Raw genomic sequence first — 24341 nt, 5'->3', positions numbered from 1 at the left:
GCGTAATTTTGAGGTGTCTCCCGTATCTCCGTAGTAAGGGCTCAGAATCTGTAATTGCTACAGCTATAAAATAGGTCTGCATTGAGTGTGCTGTGCTGCTATGTTGCAGTGGTCAAAATATGAGGTGTGAAAGTTACTGGAGGACATGATGAGCGTCGCTGACACTTTAAACAGAATGACGTATTATACACAGAGGCATTCACATGGATTCAAAACATGAGTTACAAAACAAGAAGTATACCAGAAAATAAAAATTTAGACCTATTAACATGAGCATCTAAAAGAGATGGCACAACATTAACTGTCATACAATCTGTAGATGGTGTAAGGATTGTTGCATTCTAGTAAAAGAATGAATTTCCTGTTTGCACCCTCACTGTGTCTAAAACCAGACATGATACCACAGCATACAGTAGGCGCAATCATTGCCAAGTCAGCATATTTTAGCTGTTTACGGATTGTTGTTAATAAGGGAATAAACAGTAACCAAAAACTAAAAGAAATCAGAAAAAAAAAAAAACTGTTATATCTCAAACAGTTTTCACTGAAGTTAACAAAATGCTACATAACTGATGTAGCCTAACTTTCCACTTCTAAACATCGGCCTAGCAGAGTTAATAATAACATAAAAGGGCTCCAGAGTGTTGTAGCTGTATACGGCTTTGCCCTATTGTCAGAACACCACCATCAAAGTCCTTCTAGTAAAGTCTGTTCACTCGACGGCCATCTTGGCAATGCTCCCGGACTGTTATTTTCTGTCGTGTCTATTTGAACGGGGAGAAACCCGTGTACCAGAAATGAATCGACAAGATGACATTTCAAACACCGATATCAAAAACAGATTTTGTGGTCTGCACGCATTTCTCTATTACGGAGCCAAGTGTCCTATATCTGCGCCTGTGTCAGTACAACAATGTGACAGGCCAAGAGTTTTCTCGTAACATCTTTACTATTGACTAAAAGGGCCAGCAAAAATTTTTTTAAAAAATAAGGGAAAAGAATTGGCTATTGTGACAGAAAGCATATTTTTAGTGGACAACAATGAACATCCCTCAACCTTGAAATAATTATTAACTAGAGCTATAGGCTAAACAAACTTTAGTTACCAAACATAAAGTCACCGAAAATTAGCTTAAATTTAAAAGATTAATTTAGTGATGAAGTGATAACAAATGTTATTTAGTCAATGTTAAAGCTACTGAATGTAAGCCTTCACCCTCTGATAGAAAAATGCTATAGCAAGCCAATCACGGAAGAACATTTCATAACACGGGTTGTGCTGTACTGTTTTCCACTGCATGACTTATTCTCACAACTGAGAGTGCCAAGTCAAAACACATTCAATGAAAATTCAGGGCTGTATCCCAAAATGTGTACCACACAGAGTCCAGAGAACAATCCAGTCACATAATATTAGCTAGTGAGCAAGAACACGAGTTGTAGTTGAAAGAGAAAAGGTTGCACCACTGTAATCTCACAGTTGCTCGCTCTGGACCATGAGATGAACACTGGGGCTTTCCACAAGGCTACGTGCCGCTCTGGTAGTAAGCTAGCCTGGTAAGACCAGCTACAAAATGATCAGTTAAAAGACACAGATCAGTGGATGGTGGAAGTACGAAAGTACAGAAGCTAGTTACCCACCAGTTGGGGTAGTGATACAAATTCCACAATAAGGATCAATCAGCTTACTATAATTCACTAGCCTTCACCAAATTAGAGAACAAATAAATAGCCTACCTACTCAGGAAGAATATAAGCTTATTAAGGGAAAAAAAAAAAAAAAAAAACATTCTCCCTTTCTCTCTCTTCCCTGATTGGCTGCCAGGTCTTCCCTGTCACCATGCAGTCACACTTCTTTTGTGTCTGAAAGAAATCTGCCTACATTTGACATATATGCACTGGCATATGACTACTATGGCTCAGTTCAAATGTCCAAGGAAAAAATTGACATGACACTCCTCCACAATGCTGACTGAAGCACTGTTGCAGGATTGTCAGTGTGATTAGGGAACGTTATAATATTTTTTTTAATAAGTATTTTTTCTCCCCTTACTCAAAAATTTTTTTTAACAAAACAAATCCCACAGACTGATAACACTGCCAAAGGTAATTTTCAGTCAAGCTGTGTTACAGCCTACACGTGTACCTGTCCAGACAACAATCTAGTACATAACCCGCTGACCGAGATAAGCAGCTGAGAATATTTCAGGTATGCACAAAGAGTGTTTTACCAAAGTTGCCATCCTCAAGAACTGTGTGCAACATCTGAGTTTACCTCAGAACACACAGTCCTCTTGAAGGTGGTGGTTTTAGATAATCCTTGTCATGCCAATTGATTTAAAATCTCCACCATCAGACTGAGAGCAAACCTTGGTCCAAAGTAGTCGTCATGACAACGGAATTTTGGTACCAATACCAACTTTAGTACCATGATGGTCAATACTAATAACGATACCATGGTAAAAATGATGCACTGATTAAAAATAGCCCTCAGCCCGAGTTCTCCATGCCTGGGTTATTTTTATGATCGTTTATTTCTTCAGTCACTGTATTTCTGTCTTTAAACATCAGTCTTTAAGCACCCATTTTTAAATTTTACTATGCGTTAATGATTTAATGATACGCACAACGATTTACCTATCATAATATTTGTGTTTGTAATCCATTAAAAACTGAACATAGATAACAAGTAACTCTATAATATTATAATGAAGATTTACTGACAGTTTAACTGACTGATTGACAGTATTGGTGATAGCAACATGCATTCTCTCAAAAATGCTATAATGCACCACTTTGAGTAGCATTAAAAAAGCTAGGCAAACATACAGGGGCTAGCCTATTAAACATCATCCTAATAAAACCTTATACAGGACAAATAGCTAACCTGTCAGAAAGTCAGGATTCTTGTCAGCAAGATGTTTTGCCAAATTTGAGGTGATTCTTTTGGAACATGCAAGTCATCTGCAAGGTAGGCAAAATATGCCCACACCTCACTCCTTGAGAAGCTGCGGGCCTGAAAGGAAACCAGGTGGATTTGCCTCAACCATGCTTTTATCATGTTATACTGCATGTGTTGAACCCAAAACACATCGAACCTTGAGGTGGATGGGCTACAACAGCAGAAGACCACATCAGATTCCACTCCTGTCAGCCAAGAACAGGAATCTGAGGCTGTCATGGGCACAGGAAAGAAAACAGGTGATATTTTTCCTAATCTTCAGCTCTCCACTTTGGCCTCAGATTCCTGTTCTTTACTGACATCAATAAAACCTGATGTATACTGAGATGCTTTTCTGCTCAGCACGCTCGTAAAGAGTGACTAGTTGAGTTAGAATATCCTTCCTGGCAGCTAGAACCAATCTGGCCATTTTCCTCTGACCTCTCTTATCAACAAGGCATTTCCACCCACACAACTGTGTTTTTTTGTTTTTCGCAAACTCTAAACTCTAGAGACTGTAAACTGGAAACTGTAGACTGTAAACTCTAGAGACTGTTGTGCGTGAAATTCCCAGTAGATCAGCAGTTTATGAAAAACTCAAACCAGCCCATCTGGTACCAACATCCATGCCACTATCAGAGTCACAGAGATCACACTTTAAAATTTTTTTTTTTTTAAAGAGATCACACTAAAGCTCTTGACCTGCATGTGCATGATTTTCTGCATGTTGCCACTGCCACATGATGGGCTGATTAGAGAACTGCATGAATATGCAAATGTGCAGATGTTCCTAATAAAGCGGACAGAGAGTGTATGTGCACTCTGGTTTCCGCTGTGGCTGGCTTGACCACAGTCTGAAATTCTGTCTCATGCCTATTGCACACAGTAGGCAATAGTGAATACTCATGAATACACAGTACAATTATGAATACTCAGGGGTGCATAAATCATAAAACTATTAGCTACAGGTTCCAGTGTGCTGTCCAGTTCCAACTGTCTATACTTAATTGTGGAAGCTAACGTACACATAAACTTTTATAACAAAAGTTTCTAATGCAGCACATCACATTTGCACCATCAACAAAAAGTCAGCAAACTGTTGGCCAATGTTTTGGCTATGAGATATGGCGTTCTAAGAAGATTGTCATTTGTGCATGCTAATCTGACTAGTAAAAGCAGATCCACCATCAGGCAGATCGTGCCTTGGTCAGTGCAGCAGGCGATGGATTTCAGCATGAATAGCACACACTATAGATACAGCATCAAGGTGTGTCACAACATTGTGAAGTGTATTACATTTAAACATACAGTCACGGAAAAAACAAAGTACACCCTCCTTCAATTCTATGTTTTTATTTATCAGGGCCTAAGTAACAATTGTGTGGTCCACAACAACTTCTATAAACAAACAAGTAACTTCAGATGACAAACAAAAAAAAAAAAAAACAACAGATTTGAATATGTAGTCACATTTCCCAAAAAAAGTAAACCAAAATTCAGAAACTTCCTACTTCAACAATCATTAAGAGAGTAATTAGCAGCCAGGTGTTACTAATGAAATGCACATGATTACTTAATTTTCAAGCAGTGTGACTACCTCTATAAGAGCAGAAAGTTTTAAAGTTTAGTATTCTGGACATCAGCCATGACCTCAGAGAAGCAAATGGGAAAGGTTATAAGGCCATCTCCAAATAATTTAAATTTCACCATTCTACAGTGAGAAGGATTGTTTACAAATGGAGAGCCTTCAGCACAGTTGCCAGTCTTCCCAGGAGTGGTCCCAGCAAATTCAGTCCAAGGACTGTATAATGCTCAGAGATATAAAGAAAAACCCAAGAGCTACATCATGTGACCTACAGGCCTCTGTAAGCACATCAAATGTTGATGTTCATGACAGCACAACCAGAAAAAGACTGAACAAGTACAGCTTTCATGGAAGGGTGGCTAGGAAAAAGCCCCTTCTCGCCAAAAAGAATATGGCAGCACGACTTTGCATCTGAACAAACCACAAAAGATATATCTTTTGGACTGATGAGATCAAGGTGGATAAGTTTGGAGAGGTTTGATCATTATGCATAGCTCCATGTGTGCCAAAAACCAAACACAGTGCATCACCACAAATGCCTCATACTAACTATCAAGCATGGTGGTGGAAGGGTGATGATTTGGGCTTGTTTTGCAGCCACAGGACCTGGGAAACTTGCAGCCACTGAGACAACGATGAGCTTCACTTTATACCAGAATATTCTTGAGACAGATTTGAGACCATCTGGCCACAGCTTAAGCTGGCCCCAAACTGGGTCATGTAACAGGACAACTATCCCAAACACACCAGCAAATTGACATCTGAATGGCTAAAGAAGAAATAAATCAAGGTGTTGGAAAGGCCAAGTCAAAGTCCAGACCTCAACCCATTGAGATGCTGTGGTGGGATCTTAAGAGAGCTGTATGTAAAAAAAAAAAATAAATAAATAAAATCAAAGAACTGAAGTAATGTTGTAAAGAAGACTGGGCCAAAATTTCTCCAAAACAATGTGAGAGACTAATAAACTCTTACAGATAACATTTACTTCACATTATTGTACATGCTACTGAATTATAGAGAGTATTTATTCTTCCTACCAAGTTTCAGAATATTGGTTCACTTTTTGGGGAAAAAAAAAATGACTGCATATTGAAATCTGTTGTGTTTTTATTTATTTTTTTTTTTTGTTACCTGAGATTATTTGTTTGTTTATCGATATTGGTGAGGACCACACAATTGTTGTTTAGGCCCTGATAATGAAAAACATAAAACTGAAAGAGGGTGTACTTTCATTTTCCCATAACTGTACATCCCAAAGGAAAACTTTTATATCTCAAGCCAACAAGAAGTAGGGTATGTTTTCCCCTCTTTTACTGATTACTGAGCCTACTTGTCTACCAGGCAACTACAACTAAAAACTAAAAGTCTGGACCCTGATGATGAACCTACCAGTTCAAATCTCAATGTTCATCAGTATTTTAAACCAATTTTTAACCAGTTGTCCTCACTGAACAATTCATTTGTTGGTTGACTATTACTCATCATACAACTGTGAAGTACATCTGTCTACCATGTGCAGAGAATACACAAAATGGACTGCAACTGATATGAGTTAGTGTGTTTCTTCGAAATTTTACCTTTGGCATATATAGTTCAGCATGACTCACCACCATAAAAGACCTAGGCTTCTACACTTATGCGAGCTAGCCATGTTTGGCAGCAGCATAGTGACCGCAGCATCAGTGTTTTAATTAGTGCAAACAGCAGACCTGTGGAACTTGGAGCTCACCATGAGCCAGTAGCGTAAGCAGGTCAAAACACTGCCAGGTCAGTCACACCACAGGCCTTACTGTTCTTAAGGGCTAGCTTTAACTGGAACACACCCCAAAAAAAAAAAAAAAAAAAATGCAAATTACACGAAATATGTCAAAATGAGATGGCTTCATTTTCCTGCAAATGCCCAAGCATGTTTTTAAGTAAAATATTTCCTGCTAAATATACTACACACACCTTCCACATTTCCGTGTATGCAATGAGGCATGCATCACAAGCTACAGTTTACAGACATCATTACACAACTGAGTTAAAGCTGGGAAAAGTCTCTACTTTTCACCACCCTTTTCAAAAAGTAAACATATGTAATCATATCCAGAGTTAAAATTTTAATTCACAAAATCCTAGATTTCTGTCCTATATTTTCATACTTTTAAACGTCAGCATCTTTAGAAGATTTGTATTGCAATTGTATTGTGTGGGCTTTTCTCTAACTATCATCACACTGCTTTTATTTTATATACTTTCTCAGTAGAAAACCCTGAAATTTGGGTATGTAAGATAGAAAATATAAAAAAAATATATACAAGGATTGTAAAGGAGTTTAATGCCATTTGTTCACATTACATTATTTATTTTAGCATGCAAGGACTTAAATCCTAATAAATGACTCTGTAGTCTTGCTGTATTTTTCTTACTATGACAAGTACACACTGTATTGTATAGTAAACAAACGTTTCTTAAACAATAATATATACTGAACTACTAGCTCCTGAACTAGCATAAACTATTGTTTAAACAACACTGATTATGCACATAAATAGCATTCTGCTCAAATTTAGAATGCATATACACACACACATACGTGCACACACACTTGCTAAAGGTCTATGACTGTGTGAGTTTTTTCCGCTTCTGGATCTCATTAACATCAAGAACAGGAACTGTCTTGGTTGCAGAAGGCCAGTCCACCATAGCCTACCATAATCAAACAAAAATGCTGATTTGTAAACTGAATCAACGTTTTGAAATTATAACTTGTGCCTCGGCTTAAACTCCACCAAGAACATGTGGTCTGAGATGAAAACAACGCCTCTGAGAACAGATATCAGAGCTGTCAAACTTCCGTATGCACAAACTGTCCAAGATCGGTCTTAATGTGTTTATACACAATGGAACAAGAGAGAATCTTGCTGTGCATCATGTAGGATATGCTGCACAATACCACACTAGAGTCTAAAAAAAAAAAAATGTCTAAGAACAACATTTTGACTTTTCCTCTAGCATGTCATGTAGTTTATACAGACAACCACTGTAGATACTGCAATATTAGTCTAACTGTAATATTTTACTGTTCACTACAGAAGTTGTTACAGAAAGGTTACAGGAAGATGCACAAACATGAGGCAATACAAACATAAGCTGCACTAGTGGCTTTACTGTAGTGACAGTGAATGAACAAACAAAACAAAGCCAACTTAAAAAAGGAATTCCAATGTATGACCAAAAGTTTGTGAACACCTGACCATCACACCCTCATGTGCTTGCCGAACATCATATTCCAGATTTAGTTATCCTTTGCTGTTATAATTACCTCCACTCTTCTGGGAAGACTTTCCACTAGATTTTGAAGAATGGAGCTCGCTTCATGCACAGGGGCATTAGCATTTAGGATCAGGTTTGGGCCTCTTAGTTCCAGTGAAGAGAAATTGTAATTCTACAAGGACATTCTATACAACTGTGCACTTCCAACTCTGTGTGGGAAGAACCACACATAGGTGTGACGGTCAGGTGTTCACATATTTTTGGCCATATAGTGTATTTTCACGTGTGACAAAGTGAGTAAAATAGAGCTAAGGCTTCAGAACTTAACAATACTAAAAGGAGAAAAATATTTTACCATAAGGGGTCTCTAAAACCAGTACAATATGAATGAATAAAAGGACTTGTACAAGGTAGCAAATAATATAATTATATTCCAGAAAATCCAGAATATACAATGTAAGGAAAAATAGATACACAAATGTACTACTATCAACTTTAGCACTGGTGAAAGATTACTAACTACAAAGCATCTTTAAGCAGCGTTGGCCAACCTGTCTCAATAAAAACACACTACAAACACACACAGCACAACTGCTGCACTGTTTACTCAGTGTCATGTTAAAGGACAATAATCCAAATATTACTCAGTGAACAAACTCTTAAGCTAACACGTAGTCACACACTCGGGTCTTTAATCACAATTTTAATTACATAAATCACTTCCCTGTAAATTATTTTCGATGACATTGGCAACTACTGACTTGCCAAACAAATCTGATTCAATTAAGTGCAATTTAATTTTCTGTTACAAACAGAGACAAAATTATGCACACACGTGGCTTCCTCTATTAATGGGTCACTGTATAATTAGCACGCAAAAACACAACGAACACAAACACTTGTTACTTTTAGGCTACAGTCTGGCACTTCCACCTGCCACTGCTGATCCTGTTTCATGTGTAGAAAAGCCACAATATGTTATTAAAGTCTGCAACCAATATTACACTCAAAACTCAGAGGACATTAATCTTGGCTACACTCACTACCAAGAACAAGTAAACAACTTTTTATTTGATTTGTTCATTGTTTACTTCGCTGGTGAGCCTACTCTGGGATAAATTCTTGGGCCAAGATCTTTCAACTAGCCATGTTCCTAGAATAATCTCATATATTTATAGGTATAATAAACGTGTATTAAATTATGTATTTATTAAATTGTGTATTATGCTTATGTAGAACATTACATCACCCGACATACTAGGGAATGCTAGTGCCTTGCTTTGATTTGTATGAAATATCTATAATTTAACAGTTTTTTTGGTCGTCTTCTTTTTTTTTTTTTTTTTTTTTAAAGAAAACAGCAGTGAGTGAGTTTTCACCACCACTGGGGGCTGTTACTATGGTAACTTGAATAACAATCATTAGACACTGGTCTATTTTATTATACAGATTTAGGTTATTTATTTATTTATTTATTTATTTATTTATTTATTTATTTATTTATTTATTTATTTATTTATTAACCTCGCTTTAAGCTTTATAAATGTGTATATCTCTTTAAAACCTTTCAGGGCAAACTGATAATCTCATCTGAGTTAATATTAACACACTACAGACAAGTGTATTGAGTTAAGTGTGTTTCCAAACTGCCCTTTCATATCATCTGTGCGTGAAGTCGTGAACATTTTCAGTGACACTAGCATGTACTAGTATCAGAATACGAGCGGGGCAAATACCCATTTACTCACCAAAGAATGTTACAATTACATACACATGCTTTCCTCTGCAAAACACGTAACTGTCAGTGCACTGAGCAGCTTCTGCACAAATTGCTTACAAAAAAGCCTATACCGCTAAATTGATGTAGTCAAGGATGTAGCACCATCATGGATGGTGAGTTGTCTTTCAAGTCAACTACAGAAAAATAAATAATCTATACTACAGCTAATCCTAGTAAATCAGAAATGCCGAACACAGGTTTTAGCACGGCTACAGCTCAGCGCACTACAGACCAGTCATCTGGCATGTGATGTCATAAGGCAGCTTGTCTGAGCATCTGCGTCTCACACCCACTGAACTATAAATAACCTCATCTAGGATTACACATCAGCGTTCTGTTCTCTGAGGTCTCTAGCCATATACTCAGTTTTCAAACTCTCACCTTTCATCAAAGGAAACTGCATTTCCTGCTTTTCTGTCCTACCGAACAACATCCAGAGCCTAGCTGAAACAACCAGAACAAAAAGGTACAGGAGGAAAGGGACTTGGTGTCTGAAGTGGCTTCCACTGGACAAACACATTACCCTCTGAAGTGCAATATTAATGTTTAGCATTAAAACAAGGTAGTGTGTATTGAACACCTGTGCCCTGACTCCGGCTTCAGCACACTTTGATCATGAGGCATAATTAGCATCACAGTAGCCTAAAAAGAGCAGACAACAATAACTCATTGGTTATGAATGCAGGTGGACTCACAGAGAGCTCCTTGTGTTGAACCAGAAGACAAACAGAAATTAAATATATTCAGGCAGGACAGGAAATCTAACAAACCTTTGAAAGCCTTTTCAATAATGGCATCGAATAAAGAAATAAACACAAATTTATACACCTCATTATCCCTCTCTTACAAACTCATATCCACCATTTACTTGTTAGCCATTGAAGTAAAGGCAACAACAAGAAAAGTAAGACGTGTGGGTTCAGACACAGTGTCATGGACATGAAGATTGGCTTTGACGTTTTACCAAGCTCTGTTTTACTGCACAGCCTGTGAAACACTACCAGACCTTACGCAAGATCTGCTTCTTATCAAAGGCAGAAAATCAAGCGCAAACCAGACAACAAACCTATGCTAACTCCAGTCCTTCTATAAATAGCCTCTTTATTGTTTTCAGCAAAGCCTTTCCAATACAGTGAGTCATTTTATGGCTTTAAAAATGAACTTACCTGCCTTTATATAGGCATGCGTTCAACAGCTATGCATCCAGGTGATCTGTTGCTCTTACAAGACCCCCTACATTCCACTGATGTGAGCAGAGGAGGCCTACATAGTGTCGAGATGTACGCCACTGCAATGATGTAACCACTGGACCACTGTCACATGGTCCGTTTCCATGCCTACCGTGCCTGGAGTGGCAGCTAAGAGTGGTTGCTATAGCAACAAAGCGCTTCAACAGGGCCCTTCAGTGCATCTTTGCTGTGACCAGTGCCTTCTCTGGAATGGGGAGTGAGAGATCAAGACCAAAAAAAAAAAAAAAAAAACCTACATTGGACCATCAGAGTCAGATTTCCACACTACATAGAACAGACATGAGGAGATGTTTCAGTTGTTTCTGTTTTCAGTCTTCTCTTGCCAAGTCCATTAAACAGGGATAATTGAAGCTTATGGCTACCTTTGTGTTCACTCAATTATGCACTAAGGATAAGAATGATGTAAATATCTGCACACACTTCTTCACCGTCACAAGCCAAATATTCTGTGTTTGCTTCACATGTGCAAACCAGCAGCAAAAAACAAAGTGATCTTTGTTGAAATACTGCACGATTCAATCACTGAACTATAGCCACCTTTTCCCTGACATCCAAATTCTCTCACGATTCCTAGAGAAAGCCAGTTTCACATTTCTAGTTACAGCACTAATCACAGTAGTTTAACTGTAGTTTTTTTTTTTTTTCTTTTTTTTTTTTTTAAGCATAAAACAGCATGAAATGGCAAATATTTGGAAATTAATGCATACCTATGAATAGGCTTGTGAGATAATGTGTACAATGCCATTGTCCTGTTGTGCTCTGTAACTATCGCTGATTGACGAAAGTGGCTTTAAGGGGGAACAAGAAGAGGCGAGGCCCGATATACATAACACATGTTGTGTAAACATAACGTCATTACAGCTGAAAAAATATCCGAAGCTGGTTAAACATCGACTGTATCTGCAATTGCTAGCATTATTGTTTGGTCAGTGTTTAGCTTCATTATCTGTTAACAAGGTGAGGAAAGTTGCAAAACTAAAGTCAGGACTGTAACTAAATGCAACGAGTTAGTAGGTCTAATTCAGCTCATTCTAAAATTTTAATAAAACTAAATAAATCACAAGTGCATGTGCTCTGTGGTGAACAGCAGTGCAGATACTTTGTCCATTCTTGTATAGTCAAGTCACCCTGATTAACACCCTGTTTCACTTTCGTAAGTTACATCCCCATTTGTGTTTTAAGTGTGAATACGTTCACGGCTTCTGTTCGGCAACGTGGATAAGGGAAGCTAAGATACATCAGAGAAAGATATTTTGTTCCTCTGCTCCAAAGTGAAACATCACTGGCTATTAATGTTCATAAAGGATACAAAGTAGGCGAAAAGGAAACACATATTACGAGATGCAACACAATTTATTTTTGTCGATCTTAAAGCTGCAGACACCACGTTTTCTGACAGACATTTAAATCGTCCGACTTGATAGCCATCGCGATAGCTGGAATTCAAAGCCAATTCCCAATAGTATCATCAATCATCCCAAGCCAAACCCTGAATTAAAAGAAATCACATTGGTCACTTAGAAGTAACTCATCTCTCAAAGCTGCCATCTGGGTACATAATACGAGGCTACTGCCAGACGTTAGCTAATGTGGGAGCCTGAAATTCCGCAGATTATATCAGCATTTTCGCATTTCATTAAATCACTTAAATCCCCAATATCATGCATGCCGTGATGACTGCAAAATCTACCTACCAACCAAGATGGATTTTGACAGATGGACCGATAGTCTTAAAGAAAATGGAAAAAAAATCCCCTCAGTGCGTATAGTCAGTAATTCGAACACATACTTGTAAAGAAGCAACAGTCTCGCAGTGCATTTCTTTGAACAACTGGGGCAACACTGAGTACAATTTCATTTCAATATTTCCTAAAATGTAATATTTTAATATTCTTAAAATATTAAATGACTGCTGATGGTGATATATTAAACATAACATGGTGCTATTGTCATTTATTCCTTTTTTCCATTAAAGCCATTTATGCAAACACATGACCTTAAGGCTGATTTACGCAAAATAGCGTACGCAAAATAGCCGCTGCACGTATCCTGCGGTCATTTGGCACATTGGTTGTGCACGTGCTCAGAAATTATTACGACACGTCCATGTGGTGCAGTACCAACATAAATAGTGGAAGCAGTATAGCACCATGTAACACTGTGTCCCCAACTGCATAAACACACTAACACCGTGTCTCAAACTGCATACTCTTGTACTACTCTAGACCGCTACTGAGTATTAACACTAACATTAACATAGTAGGTTTTCCTATTACTGCGAGTGCTTGAATTTTAGAAACCTCTTTACACTTACCAAATGGTCCGTTTTGAGTACCAGTCTTCTGGATTTTCTAGAATAGTAAATATTTTTGAATGTACGGTGAGGGTTTTTGATTTGAAATGCAGATAATGACAATCACGCCAACCGCAGAAAGTTTTAAGGAGAAATGGAGCTCATCGGTCTGTTTAATATCACTGTTCGTGAAATCATTAACATTACAGCCTGACTTGGAAGCCAGATGGACAGGGATGTTTTGGCTCTGACATGCCATCTTAGGGTTGCCTCTTTTAATCCTCCAAATGTAAGTAAGATACGCAAGCAAGTATGTGAACAATGCTGCTCGCGTAGCAGCTGCGTGAGCACACGTTCGCGTGGTGATAGTGAAGTATATTTGCACCTATATAGTGTCAGCAGACAGCTTAGTGTAACAGACCTCCTACATGACATGAGAACTGTGGGTGGGGAAAATTTTTTGCCTTGGCTAAGGAAGCCTTTACTTCAGCATACGAGTTTTCTGATGACTTCGAATGTGTAGAAATTTACTGGCCTGTCCTCACTGGCTTCTTCGCTGTGTCCAAAGCAGAACTGTGCTCGCACATCCAGAAACAGAAACCCGGCAAATGGAATCAGAAAGGTGGCATGACAACGCCTACTGGATGTTCAAGAAACCCATCATTAGTCCATGCCATTGCCAGCACACCAGAAAAAAGGAAGCACTAAACACCAATGTCTTCCATCTTAACACCACCCACATCAGAGAATTACCTTTATTCTCAAAATTCTGACTATTAGTTATTCTGTTCATTTTCAGCAACCTCAAAGCCCCATAAGCCTAGACCAAAGCCAGAGGAAGAAACAGATTGTGACAAAAAAAAAAATATTATCACTACATGATAACAGACCAATGGCTAAAGCTTCACAGATATGACTGAACTCTTTCTAAGCAAGGAACCAACTTCCCCACACAGTCTGATAGTTTTATTAAATGATGAGAGCCAAAAAACACAACTTACAATGCACGTCATTGCAAGTACTTAGTAAAAAGTTAAAAAAAAAAAACTACCACACTATATTTATAGTATATACTACTACAAAAGTAGCACAGAAGCACTTTTTCTTTATGTAAAAAATAATCTACAGCATGCAAAAAATACAAATAAATATAAAACCGTCTACACAATAAAGAGCTGAACATTCAAAGTATTTTCTAGCAAGAACTCTGCAAGTTTTTTTTTAAGCATAAGGCACAGCCAAAAACAGATATGTACTTGTTTTTTTTATTTAACTAGTCAAGCTAAGAAGCCTCAAAAACAAACATCATTGACAACTTCCATATGTCTCGCCAAGCAGAAACCCCTAACACTGAAGCTTGTAATCGGATACGATGCCTCACTAAAAATAAACAAACTGGTGTTGCCAAGTAACTTGTTTGTTTGCCCCCATTTGACTGGCCAGACTGGAGCTCCTCAAACTTCATCCCCATCCCAAATCAGTCAGTTTTGTTAAAAAAGAAAAAAAAAAAGATAGCTGAATGAGGAGTTCTACAGCTACCTTTATTATCTACATAGGTTCAGACTTCTAGCAACTAAAAAATCCTGATGCAGCTCATATTCTATCTGTACGAGATAAAGCTCCACAACTGTAAAAGTGCAGGTAGTTAACAGTGATTAACAAGCTATCTAAATGTAGAAGGAGAATTTGATGCAACACACAGCACTGCTGATTTGTGTCTCACAAGTGTGGGATGAGCCTAGTAGAAATCCTTAGGTAAGAAAATAGAAACAGTGAGAAGTGTGTCAGATGGTCAGTAGGCGGACAAGCAGCACATAAGACAAAGTCTCCACAGACATCAGACCAACACAATATACGTTGGGTTTGCAAAGGGGTACATGCTCTACTCCAGCAGAAACTCTTAAATAATGCTCATTCCCTTTTCTCTGGGTTTGATTACTGCAAACAGGCCTGCTATATCTTCCAAACTTGACCACCAACCTGGGATAGTTTGTCTTTCTAAATGTGGTACCAAGCTTAACCTAAGAGATTTTCTACTTAAGTCATGGAAATAGAGCTGATGAGTCAGCCCAGCTCCCCACCATCTTCAGCGTATCACTGTCCACATGCCCATTAGACAGTGTCCAAAACATCATGAAAGATTCCTGGACTCAAACCGCTCCTCTACTTCCCAGGTTCTACTTGTACCGGTGGATCGCAATGTGAGCTCTGAAGAAGGGGGAAATTTTTTAGATGAATAGAGGTGATGTCTGACGCAGATAATAATAATCACGACTGTTTTAAAGGTCTTCTAGCCATCATCAATCAGAGAGGAAAAAACAAAAGCATCACAAGGTACAGAAGGTTTCCAGATACTAACAAGATAACTCAATTTTGTAAACCACACAGCAGATCCATGCACTGTTATTCTCCGAGCAGAGGCTTTCTCCTAATCAAGGAATCTCAAGACAATAATAATCTGACAGTGACCATAATAATCTATGACAGAAACCACCACACTATAAAACTAAATATCACAAGGAGTTATAATAACAAAAACCAACCTTCTGATTTAATCATGCAAACAAGTACAACCTACAGTGGGTTAAATGTTAAACGCCTAAAATATAAACTACATTACAGCAGTTTATCCAGCGCTCTGTCGAAAAAGCAGATCTCACATCAAAAATAAAGCTGAAATAATTACAGCTTAACAATGTGACCAGCTAGCGTTTAAACATTCAAACTAAGCGAACATGGGTGATAAGCAGTTATTAAAATTGAAGAGTTAAAAATCTTAAAAACAAATAACACACGTCAGCCATTTCAGCTCGAAGTATGGTTATGGCCAGAAGATAATACTTAAACGATCCTGATCCTTTTGCTCATTATTGAAAACAAGCTTATTTAACATAAGGGTGGACAAGTCACTAGCCTGGGTGACTGAAGCAAGGCGATTTTGGTGTCTTGCAATCAATTTATTTTATTCATAGTTACAACACAGACAAGCAGGTTCAAAACAGAGAAAGAATAAACTTTACTTCCTTTACTTTATACTGTAACTATAGCATGTACAAATGACAGAGGATCTTTCAGAATCATGAACACACAGGTATGTAGAAATATTGATGAAATCAAGCAAAAAAGAGGAGCACAAAGCTGTCGTACAACTCTCCTGCTAACACGTCACCACTCAGTTAACACAGAGATTCAATTAACAACAATAGCCAGATTCGACTAATATTTTTACTTGCAATGGTACACCATGGCTTACAGCAGAAACGTTCACCAATGACTGGGTGACTTTTTTGACAAGAGCACAAACACAAAAAGCTACACCAAACACTTCATCCGGAGAGAATTAAGACTAAGACCACACTGTTGTACCCTACCATGGAATTCATACAATGGCCAAAAGTATGTGGACACCTAACCAATCACACCCATATGTTCTTGTTGAACATCCCATATTCCAGATTTATTCCCCCTCTGCTGTTATAATAACCTCCACTCTTCTGGGAAGAGGTTCCACTAGATATTAGAGCATGGCTGTGGGGACTTGCCCATTCATTCACAAGAATATTAGTGAAGTCAGGAGGTGAGGAGGCCTGGGAAGTTCATCCCAAAGGTGTTCAGTGGGGTTCAGTGTTCAGAGCTCTGTGCAGGACACTCGAGTTCTTCCACACCAACCTTGGCAAGACATGTCTTCATGGACCTTGCTTTGTGCATTGTCATGCTGGAACATGTTTGGACCTCTTAGCTTCAGTGAAGGGAAACTGTAATGTTACAGCATACAGAGACATCCTTCAGATACAGTTGTGTGCTTCAAACTTTGTGGCAACAGTTTGGGGAAGAACCATGTACGGGTGTGATGGTCAGGTGTCCACAAACCTTTGGCTATATAGTGTATGATTAATTCTGTGGTTGTTCTCATGAATCAGTGTATCCATGTGATCTAACAAAGCTGGATATATTTGCTCACATTAATGCAGACTAATCCCACATCACAACATTCACCAGTAGTTTAATATGAAATATTATAATATGATTTTGCAGTGATATAAGGCAATTATGCAGTATTAAGCATGAAACACATATGCCAATCACCTATGAAAGCTAAGGGGTGGGGAAAACTACAAAACTTCCACAATCTGGTTTATCATCACAAATATTATTTGCATACGGCACATCTCAAACACAGCAACCTAAAAAGTTCTGCACTTAAAGCACATCATCTGGTCACTGTGTGAGCTTTCACTCATGGTGCATTTTCCTTAGAAAAACCAAGCCAAGTCTATCTACCCTGGAAAACATTGGAACATCATCAACTGGCAGCTAATTGGGGACACAAAGTGAAATCTGCTATCCAACATGCAGAGGTTTCTACTTCTCTCTGCTTTTCAAACTAATATAAACTCTTAGCCTGCTATGCATGTGTGTACACCATTACAACTGTCCGGTTTCATCATGGGAAAGACCATTAAGCCTGCAACTAATGAGAACTGTGAGACAGAAGACATGGACCTCTTTCAACTATTTCTCTCGAAAGATCTCCACCAATCTGAGGGCTGATGTATCACTGATATTAAAATTGTGTGGGGGGATATTTTGAGTGAAATAGTGGTGTGCGTGCCTGGGCTACATCAGTTGATGCCCGCTCTAAAGAGGAATACATTTATCTTTGGTTATTCTGAGAGTCACCATCATCTGTAGCTCTGCCAGTTGGCCTGTTTGGAGTCAGATAGTGAACAAGGTGAAGACCAACCAGGCAAGGGTTTAAGCAATATTCTGATAAGCTGATTCCCTTAATTCAAAATATGATTCAAAGCAAAGCAAAGGCAGGCTGTAAAAGCTAAAATGTAAAACTTGGTTACTGTCTGATATCATATGTCTGGTCCAGGTAGATGTTTAGGGCTTGATTCATAAGTAGTAATTATAACATGAGTTACAAGTCACATTAGACAGCTACATTATTGCTTTTCCTTCATAAGCCCTAATCTACTTGACATCTTGTGTAAAGAGGATATTTGATGGTAATGGACCTGTCTGTAAGGTCACTCATATTCTGGTAAATTTAATGACATTTTGTAATAAAATATCTAGAAAACATCAAGAGCAGGGGTCACCAACTGGCTGACAGTGAGCCAAACTGAAAAAATATTGTAGCAGATCCTCTGTAGAGGCTTATCACATGCATTTATGTAAATGATTTAGCTTAAGGTAGCTCAGTGGACCAGAAACTGGCCACAGGGCTAAGGCCATTTGGCCAGAAGGGGAGAGTTATCACAGACCCTTGCCAATCTGATTAGTGGGGGATTTAATGATAAAAACAATGTTTAAAGACAATCTGACACAAGCATGCATTTATTCTCCCTGCTTCAAGCTCAAAACGGATGGATCTCATCTGTTCAGAGACTGCGGCTCTAGTGGTAAGGCAAAACAAAACATAACCACTTCAAACCGTCTTAGTTATTAGTTCATGGCTATAAATAACTGCTAAGCATTAAAAGGTAATGCTTAACCATTCAGTCATGTTAGTTGCTAGTCCAGACCTTTGATGAAAGGAAGTTTATAAAACTGTGGGCAATCATTTATCATTTATTATTCTGAATTATATCCAAGAATTCATCTATGCTGTGATATAATTCAGAATAATAAATGATAAATGATTGCCTCCAGTTTTATAAACTTCCGTTTAGAACAGAAGGTGTGCGTTATTTTCGTCTAACACCACAGCTCGGACAGTAGTTCTGGCTGTGACATGAACGACAGGTTTATATTAATGCGCTCGGTCGAATACGTTATTGTTTCTATACTAACAGCTTATACACAAGAACTTCCACCTAATCTAAGAGTAATTATAAACAGATGTTTAAAAAAAAAAAAAAAGTATAATTGTTGATGTGGTGATGTTTTCAGGAGAGATTTATTTACCATTTATGAAAGGAGTCTCGATTGTAAACACTTTGTAACTGTCAACGTTTCCCTGCTCAGGAAAGTCTTCTGACAGAGGAGTTTACACTTTTCGGGTTTGGCTTCTTGGTAAAATAACAGGCTGTGTTTTTAATACGAGAGAGAAAGAGAGAGAGAAAGAGAGAGAGAGAGAGAGAGACTCTTGGACGTTCCACAACATTAAATCTAACTATAAACCGTTAAAAAGCACAAGGTGTTGTTCATTAAGAAATGAAACACTGTGATCATTGGCAAATCGTTGTGGTATTAGTGGATAGCAGGATCACATGCTGAATGCTGATTTGGTGAAGAAATACCAGACCTGCTCTCTAACACCTCACCCATTTCTTACTGAAAGAAACTGTGCAGTGGAGGAGTGTAGACACACATAACAGTATCAAGTCTGCTGGAAAGATGTACACAAATGAGAGGCGGTGTCATTTGCCTACAAGTTACCCTGATGTTATTTCGAAAGCAAAGCTGAAAAAATGGAAATTAATAGACAGACTGGATGCTTTTTTTTTGTTTTTTTTAGAAACTGATCATAAGGGTATTTCATTTTGATTTACAAACCTTCAAACTGCACACCCTTAAGTATGAAATTTAGTTTCAGGTTTTAGATTGCTCTTCTGGAAACCACAAAGACCTGAGATGACATGATAAAAATGTCAAAAATAATATCATATAACATTCAAATTCAGCTGGTTGCATTTCAATTAAAAAATTGTAATGACATGATTCAAATGTTTAACGACGTGGATCTAGATTTTTTTTTCTTAACTTGTTCGTGAAGTTGTCCGAGTTATTATGTAAATTCCTGGACCTGCAAATCATGGATTTTAACTTCAGTTGGCCTAAGTGATGTGAAATTCAGTCGCCTTGTATCTACCGTTAGCCTGAAAGAGCGAATAGTCGCTTAGTGCACTACAGGACTAAGCTCGCAGTGTGCTAGCGTCGTCTCCATGATAAACAAGCTAATATGTCCAGTTTAAAAGGCTGGCCTGGACTACAGAGCTCAGTACGAGTTTACCCATTCCTGTCACTATTTAAAACTAACTAAAATAACGACTTTCAGTGGATTAGGTACCGATAACTAGCTAAACGAAGAGTTATCTGGCTAGTTAGGCAGGTAGTTCGTCTCAGGCAGCGTCAGGTGTTACAAAACGCAGCTAGCTAACCCACTAGCTAAAGCTAGCTAAACTTTTCGGGTTGCCAGAATAATAGAAAGTGACTTACCTTATCTCAGGATGTAATTATCCCTTTACAAGGCGCCACGTACCAAGCAGACTTCGACTCGAATTTCTCCCCGTAAAGCCGCTCTCTGAACATCTAATTACTGTGCTGCTTACGGTGGATCCAGTCGCTAACCGCTAGCGCAGCAGGGCTAGCTGTTGGTTAGCTAGACTAGCTAGCAGGCTAGCTTATGCGGCTATTTTCACACGGTAACTTTTAACTGCTCCCTGAACAAAGTGCGGCTCGCGTGATAAGGTTTTTCATACATATTTGACACCAACCGACAATTGTATGCAATGTCGGTCATGAGAAAAGTGAAATGTTACAAAATTCGGAAGCTAAAGCGGCGGTTTAGCTAACTAGGCTACATGTTCTAAGCCGATGACGTCCTACCCATCGCTGACGGCCAGAAGGCTGCACTGAACCGCGGGAGGGGCGTGGCTTCTGCCTGTCACTTGTCCGCCATTGGCCAATCGCTGCATGATGCCTCATTGACCTGCTAAAACTGGTTTGCGTGCTGGTCGAGAAAGCTCTGTCTTATGTAATGAAAATAATGTTGCTACTCCCTGAGATGCCAGTGATCCTGACCCCTTCTGCTCTCCAGACCTGCCTGATCCATCCTGATGCCCTGCTTCTGGTGGGATTTCTCATCACTTGGAAACCACTTGCTGCTGCTGCTGCTTCTGATGATGGCCCCACACTGACAGCCTAAAGATACCTGCGATTACTGTAGATGGTACCACTTAGAAACCATCAAGATGGATTTGGACTTTAGTTGATACGAACAGTTATGCTATGATGGCTTAGGACTGCAACTGCTTTGATAACTTTAGGACTGCGATTCCCAAGAACAGTTTTGCACAGTCTCCATCAAGTCTCCATCAGTGAACAGTCGATAAACAGACTTCATGTGTAAACTATAATGAACTTTCACAGTTACACAGTTGCAGTTTTTGACCATATAGTATACATTTATAGAAGGGAATTATTTATAATTGCACTATCCGGTGTCACCCAGAGAAGGATGGCTTCCCTTTTGAGTCTGGTTCCTCTCAAGGTTTCTTCCTCTGGCTTGCTCAGTAGGGATAAATTCATAAATTTGAAATGTATATCCTGAATTTATATATTTCTGTAAATCTGCTTTGTGACAATGTCCCTTGTTAAAAGTGCTATACAAATAAAATTGAATTGAATTGAATTGAGGTGTGAACAAAAACGATGAAAAATTAAACATTTATTTAATCTGACAATCACAGAGTTTCATTAGTCTAGTATAGGCCCAGAGACTAGTTTCATTCATGTTCAGTAACTGTTTTATGTCAGTCAGAGTCATGGTGGGTGGAAACCAGAGGACCTGTAGGAAACCCATTTGGACACATGGAGAACATTCACAGAAACCCCACACAGACAATAATCCAAGCTCAGGATCAAACCAGGGATGCTGGAACTGTGTGGCAGCAACATTACCACTGACACAGAGTCTTTAACCTCAGTGTCAGTGGCAGCAACATTACCACTGACACTGAGGTTAAAGACTCTGGGTAACTGAGAAGGTTGGGGGTTTAAGCCCCAGAACCACCAAGCTACTGCTGTTGGGCCCTTGAGTGAGGCCCTTAACCCTCTCTATTCCAGGGGTGCCATGTCATGGCTGACCCTGTCCTCTGATCCGAACTTTGTAACAAGCTAGGATATGTGAAGAAAAGAATTTAACTGTAATGTATATGTGACAAGTAAAGGCTTCTTCATTATAACCGCTTTATCCTGATGAGGGCCACGGGAGATCCAGAGCAGATCACTGGGCATAAGACAGGAATGCATCCTGCACACTCGCATTCACACCTAGGGGCAATTTAGTGTAGCCAAGCCAACTACTTGTATGTTTTTGGGAGGTGGGAAGAAACCAGAAAACCCAGAGGAAACATGAAACTCCATATGGATAGTAACAAGGGACCCTGGAGCTGTGATGCAGTAACACTATCCACTGCACCACTCTGACGTCCTGCAATTCAATTTAATTTAATTCAATTCAATTTTATTAGCTTAGTGCATTTAACAGATATAGATATAATCTCAAAGCAGCTTTACAGAAATCCGGATGTAGCTTTAGATCCCTAATGAGCAAGTCAGTGGCAACAGCAGCAAGAAACTCCCTGAGATGAAAAAAGGAAGACGATGATGAGAATGAGGAAGAGATGATGAGAAGAAACAAACTTAAACAGTACCACATCCTCATCTTGGTGACACCAGATATTGGAATTATAAATCAATACTCTTTTACAGCTGTATACTATGAAGTCAAACGCTACTAATTGTGTTGAAAGGATGTTTAGTATGAGTGTATTGTGAATAGGAGTACTGGGATAAGCACAGGACAATCTTTATGATTGCAGCAGCAGGTGGTAGGTACAAGTCTACAGAATCCAGGTGAGATTATCCACTAAAGCACTGACTCTTGGGCATAAACTGATTTTAGATACTTTAGCGTATTCATGTGGGACCATCCACAGCAGCAGAATGTGAGTCACAACTGCAGAAATCTCCAAACTGAAGTAGAGTATCAGGATGAATCAGGCAGGTCTGGAAGGGGAAAGGAGTCACAGCAGTAGAAGTGTATTTTGATCAGGCATCAGCATCACAGCACAGGAGTGCATGCACAGCTTGCTAAAAAAAAATTAAGAACAGATTATTAGATACATTATTTTTCTATACATAGGCTAGCTTATTGCACCAATCATTGCTTCAGTTATCATATACTCCCACCTACATAGGTACACACTTTGTAGCTCCATAATTACTGACTGTTGTCCACAAGTATATCAAAATATATTTGATACTATTGGAGTGGTGGATCATTCTCTGGACATCAGTAGAGACACTGACATGGTACTAGCATGTCAGCAGGTACTGCACAGGTATAAGTGTATCTGGTGAAGAGCAGTGTTAACACTGTGCCAACAGTAGATGTGTGGTCAGGAGGTGCTAAAGAACAGCTAGAGCACAATTAACTAAATTGTGTATACCTAAAAGGTGAACTTACAAGGTAAATGTGCCCTGAAGTCAAAATTGGTTCAGAGCTTTTTGTACCTTTGTGTTATAGACACTGATGCGACACTGTATCTGTGGGAAAAACAATTTTTAAAAAATAGTTCATCACTTCTGGGAAAACAAACAAAATTTTTGATGATTCATATCTTGGCACGACTTTGGGATCATACAAGTAAATGCTCTCTAGACCCATATATGTCCTGTCCGTGAAGGAGGGTGTTGCTCTGCAGTAGCAGCGCTGTTTGAAGAAGAAGAAATTCGAACTTAGGGATGCTCAATGCTGGAATGTCGCTTCTTCGGACAGATCGAGGAAGCAATTCCACATTTATGTAGCATCAGGGCTTTTCCATCGGCCATGCTGCTGTGCCTGATACATTCGTACTATTGCAATGCCCACCGAGTTGCCACTATAAGGTCAGTGAGACTACTGGGCTGAGAATGGTCCACCATCTAAATATGTTATCATCAGTAGTCCTATGGTGGTCCCTTTTCATCGATGGACAAACTGTTCGTAGCAACAGATAGTCTACAGTCAGTAATTGTATACCTACAAAGTTGGATAGTTTGGAAGAGTAAAAATGGTATGTGAATATTAATTATCGATATTTCTTCTCTATGTTAGCTATTAGACTTTGATTCTGGTCCTTGATTCTGGTCTCTCTCTCTCTCTCTCTCTCTCTCTCATATGACATGCCAAGGGCGGGTGATGTGTGCTGATTTGCAACACCACTGTCTGTAGTCCAGTTCTTGGTGTAACCCATCACAGAGCTAAAAAGCCTGCGCTGTGCTTAATGAGTGCTGCTGAAGCATTGCTATGGAGACTGCAGAGGGCCTTTCATCACCATGGAGACTATGGAGGAGTGTGTGAGCACTAGGATTGTCTTATTCAGAAACGAATGGGGAGAGCTGAACTTAAGGCCAGTAGCTCTTCAAGAGAACTATTCTAGAAAGCGTGACAGGTCTGGCACTGTGTTAGAGTCAACTTTGGTTCAAACATTGTAAGTTATATTGAAATAATGTCAAAT

At 38.9% G+C, this 24341-nt stretch overlaps 1 protein-coding gene across 3 annotated transcripts in view; it reads right to left on the bottom strand.

Annotated features, from left to right (window-relative positions):
• Positions 1 to 20715, bottom strand: part of ppm1ba (protein phosphatase, Mg2+/Mn2+ dependent, 1Ba) — a 36934-nt gene extending 16219 nt beyond the window's left edge. The window contains exon 1 of one of the 3 annotated variants that reach the window (XM_053232847.1): positions 20275 to 20715. The gene's annotated coding sequence lies outside the window, so the exon portion shown is untranslated. Of the gene's footprint in view, positions 1 to 10730; positions 11438 to 20274 lie in introns of those variants that run through there. The other 2 variants (XM_053232850.1, XM_053232848.1) reach the window with 2 other exon arrangements.
• Positions 20716 to 24341: the final 3626 nt, after the last annotated feature.

This window comes from Pangasianodon hypophthalmus, chromosome 3 (assembly GCF_027358585.1).
Source record: "Pangasianodon hypophthalmus isolate fPanHyp1 chromosome 3, fPanHyp1.pri, whole genome shotgun sequence".
In the NCBI taxonomy this organism is placed as follows: domain Eukaryota; kingdom Metazoa; phylum Chordata; class Actinopteri; order Siluriformes; family Pangasiidae; genus Pangasianodon; species Pangasianodon hypophthalmus.
Note: the sequence above shows the minus strand (reverse complement) of the source record. Positions and strands in the feature narration are given on the sequence as shown.